An 8,717-nucleotide genomic window follows, 5' to 3' on the forward strand; every position below is an offset into this window, starting at 1 on the left:
TGCATTCTCCATTTCAGGGGAAGCTCCTGCCTTCTTTAGCAGGCACCTGTCTTATCCAAACCAAGACATGAAGATAATGCTGCTTAAAGTGATGTAGAGATCTGGGTCTTTCTCACTGTAGAATAACAATTTATTGTAGGGTTAGGGTTCTCATTTGTTTATTTATTTATTGATGATTCGCTGTTCCTGTCATGATCTCACAGCAAGCAAAAATAATTTCTGACTGATTTCTAGCTGTCAGTAGTATTTTTGAAAGATGTTCTAGTAAAAGCTCGCTGATGTGTTTGTGCCTGCTAGCTTTCTTATCTGGACCCAGTCTCTTGTATATAATCAAGGTGCAGTGGGAGAAATTTGATGTTCTGTCTTGGATTCTATTTAAGAAAAAGTACAGTCATTTTTGTGAAGTCCTATGCTCATATTTGTCTGTGGGTTTTGTGAGATCCCCTGCAAAGTCAAGATCGAAGGACAAGGACAGTCCATTCTTTTTGCTTTAAAGGAATGTATTTCCAGCTTCAGTGGCTCCTGAGTGGGATGACTGTGAGCAACAACACAAGGAGTTCAGTGTGGGGAGTAGCTGAGCACATCCATGAGTAAGTGGGGCCAGAGGAATTTATTCCCAGGGCTGTCAGTTTTCCTGTCTAGGAGCAAATGTGCTCCCGTTGCTGGCTTTGCATTCCTATTCTCACACCATCAGTCAATCCCCATTCCTCTGTAGTTTTTATCCTCTTCATATCTTCACTGAGGGATGTCCTTACTCACTCCTCAGCGGGAATTCTTTGGAGACCACATCTATCCTCCACAGGGATGAAATCATAGTCTGCTGTGTCTCACCAGGATTCAGCAAGGACCATCTCAGATTGTGGATGTAATTCACCAGGAGTAGAGTCAAAAAGAGGGCTGTTTTGTGTTTTCTTCCGTGATAATACAGGGAATTCACCCTCAGAGAATTTATGGAGAGGTCAGTTGGTGTCTCGGTTTGGATAAGACAGGTGCCTGCTAAAGAAGGCAGGAGCTTCCCCTGAAATGGAGAATGCAAACCCTCCCCACCCCTCCAAATTGCTATGAATTTTAAATTAAGGGGCTCTCAGGCAACAAAAAAAAAAAAAAAATACAGGAGCAGGAAATAACAGTCCTTTAATAGGGAAGGGGGGAAAAAACATAAAATGATAAAATAAAAACAATGCAGTACACTAAAATGACAGAGTCAGAACTCAACCTGACACCCTGTTGGTCAGGGTGTTGGCAGCAGTCCAGTTGGAAAAGTGGCTGCAGTCCTCCTGAGGTGCCAGGTGTGGTTCTGTTGGAGCAGGGGGCCCTGTAGAAGAAGGGTGATTCTTCCTCCGCAGATCCGTGGAAGTAGAAGCAGCTGCTGTTCCTCTGGTGAATCCAGTGGAGAAGCTGTGCTGGTGTGTCAGAATCTCCTGATTATATCTGGATAGCAATGCTCGGCTCCTCCCTCTGGGCGGAGCATCTCACAATGGGATGTTACAGTTCTTATCAGCCATGCAGTGACATTCAATAGCCTCTTATCACGGGATGCCCCCTGCTGAGGGAGGAGTGATTGTGATCTCTCAGGGAGAGAGATAAGGGGAAATTGCCCACTTAACACCTAGACAACTGCCATACAGATGGTAATAGAATACATCCTGCCTTGCAATCCAGAACAGTTGGTCAAATAAGAGTGTTCTGGGTGTTCACAGGAATAAGTTACTAACTGGCAGGACTCGTTTGTTTACATACTCCATAAGGATCCCATGGAACAAATTTAATCCTGGGTCGGATATTTGATTGTGAGTAGCTCTTGGGATATCTGTTGGAATGTTTGTAGTCCATATGCAGTCAGCTGTGGGATCTTATGATAATGATGTTTTAAGATAAAGTACATAAATGAGCTTTTCCAGCCCACCAGTGAACATCCCAAAGTGTTCAGCTAGTGGCCCAGTACAACAGTTCTGATGTTGCTGAAAACAAGCCCCAGTCTGTTCAAATTGATTCTAAGGCAACAGGAAACACAGAAAGTTATGCAAGGGACTTGTTTGAATGGAGCCAGCACAGGGAAGGGCACAGTGCAAGGCTGGCAGAGAAAGAGGGAGAGCTGGAGGCTGAGACAGTGGATTCATCAGGGCATCTGTGCTGAAAACAGCATAGATGGAAGATGGCAGTACCAGGCAATCAGTTTTCACTGCAGGAGCTGGCACAAGTCTCTGCTGCACCCTCTACACTCAGGTAGGCACCTGTGTGCATGTGTCTGTGCATGTAAGTGTGTAGCAGTGCAGGATTTGTGGAGAAGGGCTGCTCTTCACTTTAGACATCTAATTGAAGCACATCAAAAAATACCTGGAGTTAAGGAGCTAAATCAGGCCTCTTTTCTCTTAATCCCTTCTGTAAAATGCAGTTAAAAGCACTTTCTCTGTGTTCCAGTTTAACCAAGCTCCAAGCAGTGTGTGGAGTGTTCAGTTTTTTCTTCACTGACTGTGTGTATTTTGCACTCTGTAAGTTAAAATCTGGGCTTGTGTAGAGTGTGGCACCCATGTCATGAGGCCATAGCAAAGCTGAGCATGGGGTGGCAGAGCAGAAGCATGTGATGGTCTGGTACCAGTTACGTGACATTTGGCTCTATCTGCAGCCTTAAAAGTGAGCTGGAAACACAGCATCAAGTGGAGATGGCTGGAAAGTCTTTCACGACCCCACAAATGGTCACTGATCAGAAAAATTACACTAGAGGGACTCAGGGCTGAATTTCTGGAGCAGTTACACATCTATCCTTGCCCAGACGGGGCTGGAGATGTGCCAAGAAAGAAGCTCCTCAGAGAACTATCCCTCATCTCTTTTTTTCTCTCCAGAAGCTTGTGCAGTTGAATTAATATATATTTTTGGTTCATTTCTTCCTGTAAGTCTGGAACAGGTAGATCAGGTTCTCCTGGACAAGCAAGGAAAACCAGAGTGGATTTGTAGGAATGGGAATTTGCTCAGTGGTAACACAGCCGAGATTGATGTGGAGTTTTTAGGGGATCACAATTTAACAGTTGGGTCTTTGTAAAAAAAAAAAAAAACAAAAAACCAAAACCACAAAACAAAACAAAACAAAACAAAAAAACCAAAACAACACAAAAAACCACACCTTTTTATTCTAGCATATATTAGCAGGAAAGTCATGTGAGGCACAGGGTGATTAATTGTGCCACTCTGGGAGTCTTTGGTGCACTGACAGAGAGAAAGACACACTGGAGAACAAAGGAGACCCAAAAGAACAACCAGAGGTCTAAAACTGGTGCTATGGATGAAGCTTTTAAACCAGATTTATTTAATCTAGAAATCAAAGATTAAGGGTAGGATTTGCTAAGGACAGTCTTCCAGTGGTGAAAGGTAAGAGGCTGAATCTGTTCTCTCACTGCTGTAGAAAGGATGGGGAGGTGCTGAACTTCTAGCAAAACACATTTCAAGAAAGCTTTTCTAGGTTTTCCCTTATTAGACAGGAGGCTTCACATGGGGGTCTTTGTGGTTTTTTTTTATCATAGCAGACCCCCTGCAAATGGTGTCCATGTAATACATGGGAAAACTGGAATAGGTAATACATGTGGAAACTGTATCATGTCTTTGAGGGAGGAAAGATTGCTTCTCTGGGCTTGGGATGAGACTCAGTGGCATTGGGAAGCAGGGAATTTGAATGGGTGGGAATGGTATAACTGTGCACAAGGATCTGGCTTGAAGTAATGTCCAGTGCCATCTGCAAATCTCCCATGGACTCAGGGGATTTCACATTTACAATATAACACTGGAACTGACTACACAGAATAAACCAGAATAAATTCCCAAATTGACCACTTCTGTGAATGAGACCATCACAGTTACAATTACTGGATAGATTATCTCAAGGGAATTTTCTAAGGATTTAACCCTTATATTTAAAAAACCCCAATCAGTCCTAAGGAATGAGGAAGGGAGGGGAGATGATACCCACGCCTCTTCCAGGATGGAATACCTGTGGGTTTTGCACACTGCAGGGTATATAAAGTCTGTAAGGCTGATCTAAGATTATCTGGGCAGAGAAAATGCAATAAATCCCTGAAATTCTCTGGATTTGATGGAGCAGTACCCATATTGGGGGCCCGTGGGGGAATGTTCTGCTCCAAAGAGGCCAGCTGAATGGATTACTTCAGTCAACAGAGAGACACTTGAATATTTTCTTGATTGCCAACAGTCCAGTTCACCAAGAGCTGCTTTCTTAGAGGTGGTTTGTCACTGAAAAAAAACCCCAGAGAAATCAGTCTAACATTTACATCGCTTCTTTGATTCCAACAAACATGGATCAGGAAATCAGGGTGGGAATCTTGAAAACTTTTCTCTGAAGTTTAAAGGGGTGAAGCCTTGCTGTCTGAACTCTTTGGCTGGAGGTTCCAGAAGCAAATTGTAGTTTACTTATTTCTGCTCGCAAGGTTTCCATCAGGCTTTGGGAGAGAAATACAGTGGGACAATTTTTCTTGATCTCGCTGTTGTCTTAGTGAATGCTGAAAAACTGAATGGAGGGCAGAATTACCCTCTTTTTTCAGGCTAAAAGCTCAACAAGTTTTCAGAGGCTTGGGCTTTTTAACAAAGGTTTGTGTGGGATTTCTGATTTTTAAATTTCAACCTGTTTTCTCCTATTGCAGTGTTCTTTGCAATGAAGATATATTGAGATAATTTCAAATCCTCTGAAGTGGTTTTCCAGGTATTCTTTGGCTTTGATGGAAGAGAATAAGTGTCCATATCAAAGGCACCCAGAAAAATTAATAATTTGCTTCTTTTGTGTGGCAGGGTTATAAATGGGGCCACCAATGCTGAAGCTGGCCCATGGGGAAGAACTTTGATCTCCCTGACTGGTTTTGATTGTTTGGAAGCCCCAAAGCTCCTGGGTTTTCCATGGAGTGGTGTTGCTTTTAGGATTACCCCTGCCTGCTCAGCACAGGGCTCTGGACCTGAGGAAACACTACAAAAACACCCATGAAAGCACCTAGTTTAATGTTCCTACCTCCCTTGTTGCCTGTTGTTGTACTGAAAAATTGTGTCCAACCCCATCTGATGGGATGAAGTTCAAGAGGAGAGCAGAGATAAAAGAGCCATCCCAGATGGATTCAGGAATTTTAACCCCCCGTTCTCCTAGTTATAGTGAGTTACTGATTCTTGGACAAGATGGGATTTAATGGGAGTCTGGTGTGATTCTTCAACAAAAGCATCCTTTCTCTGCAAAATTATTTACTCATCTGTGCTGAAAGAGGAATGAAAAACATAATTTAAGGATCTAATTAACATTTGCTTCTCCTTTCAACAGATCAGTCTTTACACTCATAAACTTGGTGATAAACCTTTTTTCAGTTACTTTCTACTTGCCTGAAAATCTTCCAACCTCCACAGAATCTGAATTTCCAGGTTAAGAAACCAAGTATGTAAAAAGAAAAGCTAGAAATAATATCCTGCTACTTTTATAAAAGGACAAATGTAATTTTTGTGTGCATTTGAATTCATTTTTAGCCCAGCAGTGATTACTGTATGTGCTAGAAGTACCTGTTAACATTAAAGCTTGTTCACAAATCTTTTGTTCTGACATAACTTGAGTGGGCACAGTTTAAAAATATGGGGATTTTCTCCTGATTTAGCATATTCCCATATAGGAATAGGTAACATACCATTATGACAATCTGACTGTGTCTAAGTAAAAAAATATTATCTTTACCACCAGACTGGCATAATTAAAGCCATGTTGGAAAGCTATAGTTAAATGTTATTGCTTTGGACATAAGCCAAGGAATACTACAAATTTTTTAAAAAAGTGTTTCTTCTCAGAAGTCAGGACTACAGGATTTGATTCAGAGTTCTTAATTCTGGAAAGCATTTTGAAGCTTACTAAAGGTGCCATTTTTAGTCATAAAAATAACAAAATGAAAAATACAGAAGTGTATTTATAGGAAGAATAATGAAGATTTATAGGGTAACGATAGTTGCAGCGCTCCTGGCCTAAGAAACCTATATTGAACAGAGTGATTGAATGTTTGGCTTTTAAAAAGAGAGAGAGAGAAAAAAAAAAATCAAAAACCAGATGAATCATGAAAAACAAATCCTTTTTCTAGTGAAAAGCCAAACCTGTGTTTTGAAAATTAAATTTTTTTTGGGCTAAGGAGTGAAAAAATGGACTTGATCTTTGCAACAGGTTGGATTTATTATTGGAACCAGCTGGCTGTGCCATTGAGGAGCGGAATTTTCCGGTAATGAGAGCAGGAACTGGGAGTCAGAAGCAGTACGATCTGTTTCTGGTTTGGGCACTAGCACACAATGGAGCCTTGGTAAATGCTGCCTCGTTCACACCTTGGCTTTCCCAGCCATAAAAGAAGGCTAAGAAAAGAATCCCACCTCACAAAGTGTATGCACTAATTAAGGAACATTGCCACAGTACCTTGCTTTTGTTACTGCTGGAGGTGGGATTTTCAACAAGAACATGCTTTATCTGCTTTTGAAAAACCCTGCACTAAACATTTACCAACCTGATTGCCCAGCCTCCTAAATCCACGTGTGGCCATCTGATTTCCAGAGGCCCTTCTGCTAGTGAAAAGAACATCATAGGGAGTGGTTTCTCCCTGGGCCATGAAAACAGAAGGATCACAGGATTTCCCCCCCCCGCACTGGAATCCTGGCATTTGCCTTGGCCCATTCCACAGGATTTCCCCACTCCCAGCAGTTATGTGTGACCCCTGCAGTCTCTGCTGTGGCTCTCCAGAAGCAGGTGGGGAATGGTCAGCCCAGGTCATTCATGCAACGGATGGACCCTGATGGGTGCAGACAGGTCCTGCTGGAACAGCTCCCTCAGGAAAGGAGCAGAGTTAATCTGCACATCCTCACTGCTACTTATCTGCAGCTGAAATAATACATCCTACTTATCTCTGTATCTCCAAGGCCCCAAATCCAGCTTGCCTCATCTCTCCCAGTCATTCAATTCCAAGTCACCATGTATTAGCATTAAAACTGCTCACCCACCCCTTGCTCCAGCTGATGTCATGGCTGGTGAGTGAAAGGAATGGCCTTGGACACCATCCCTCCCTCCCTGGATCAGAGGAAATGCGCGCTCACAAGACAGGAAATTCTCCTGAACCACAAAGACCTGGAGCTCATCTCTCACCTTCCTGTGGGCCTTACCCAGTTCTCAGCCTGGGTTTTTAAATATTATTAATAGCACAGGTTGCATAACAGGTTTGTGTTTTTCTTCTTCTGTCAACCAAGCTATTAAAGTGAGATTTTTGAGTTGTTTTTATTCAAAGTATCAGAGACCGACCCAAGAATGTTGTGGTCCTGCAGGAAAATGATTCTTTGTTGCTAATGGACAGCCAAGTGGGATTTGTCTGTGTGGCAGGCTCTCAGTCAGCAGTAGACAGGCTCTCAAGTCTCCAGTGAAAAACAGATAGCTCCAAACTGGGGCAGGATTTGGTTTCACAAATATTTCTTTACAGCAGCAGTGCATTTCCAGAACCCCAGTCACGTTCTCCTTGTTACAGCTGATTTTTCCAGAACCCAGCTATATTCTCCTTGCTATGGCTGATTGTTCCAGAAGCCAGTCAAATTCTCCTTTCTGTGACTGATCCCTTCTGCACCACCACTGTTCCTCTCTCTCATCTTGTTGAACCATTTGAGTGGCTATGCAATGGCCTAGCTTTCGGAATTATCTCAATTCCAAAAGAAAACCAGGACAAAATCCCCTTTCTTTCTTTTTGATTTTTCATCCTGTTAGGTTATTTTTATTTCAGGTCAGTTCCCTAATCCATATTTCAGCTGCAGAAAAGCAGTTGTGTAGACAGTGAGAAGGTGACAAGGAGAGGAAATATAGGAGTTTGTGTGACTGGAGGCTCAACCAGACCAAAATGAGCTCCTTTGTGCTCCTCTTTGAGACACAAGGTCCTCAAAGTGATTCTTGGCTGCAAGGCACATGTGTGTGGTTTGGTGTTTGTGTCAAAGGAGACAGTTTGTGTCTTTGGTGTTTGGTCACTGGGTAAAAGTGCTGGTGTTTGTTGGGTATAAAGCTCTGCCATGGCCAGCAATCTCCCAGGCTGGCTCTGGGTTTGCAGGCAAAAAAAAGGTGATGTAGGAATTGGAAAATACTAGGTTCCCTACATTTCAGGAGCATGACTTTCCAAGTCCTGCAAGTTCAAAAATTAGTGTGTGACTTTTCATTCTTTAAATGGCACCTCTCTGTATGCTAATTTAGGAAAGGAACCAGTCATTATCCAGGGTGGAATATCAGATGTATCTGATATTCCGCCCTGAAATATCAGAGTAATGTTTTGGTGGCCACTGGGGACCTTAAAAAGGTCTTCTCATAAAACCTCTGCAGTACAAGGATTCAGACACAGGGAACAGAAGTTCTGGTTTTAAAAGTGCTAAGCCCTTCGTGCAAACTAATGATTCCATCTTCTCTTGCTTCCTGCTGGAGTTGCTGGAGTTGCTGGAGTTGCTGGTGCTTGGTGCCTACAAGAAGGGATTTGGAGCTGGCACACAGGTAAGCTGTTCTGATGCCTTTGGAGAAAGGTGTTATTTTGCCTAGCAAAGAAAGGGAAGGAGTTTCGAGAAACATCCATGCAGCCAAGTAATGCACAAGCTGGGGAGCAGTCTGTCCTCCACGATGTCTGCACTGATCCTCACAAAGAGTTAAAACTAGATGGAGTGAATAGATGGTGGGCTGCTTCTCTCTTGAAAAG

This window comes from Haemorhous mexicanus, chromosome 27, assembly GCF_027477595.1.
Source record: "Haemorhous mexicanus isolate bHaeMex1 chromosome 27, bHaeMex1.pri, whole genome shotgun sequence".
In the NCBI taxonomy this organism is placed as follows: domain Eukaryota; kingdom Metazoa; phylum Chordata; class Aves; order Passeriformes; family Fringillidae; genus Haemorhous; species Haemorhous mexicanus.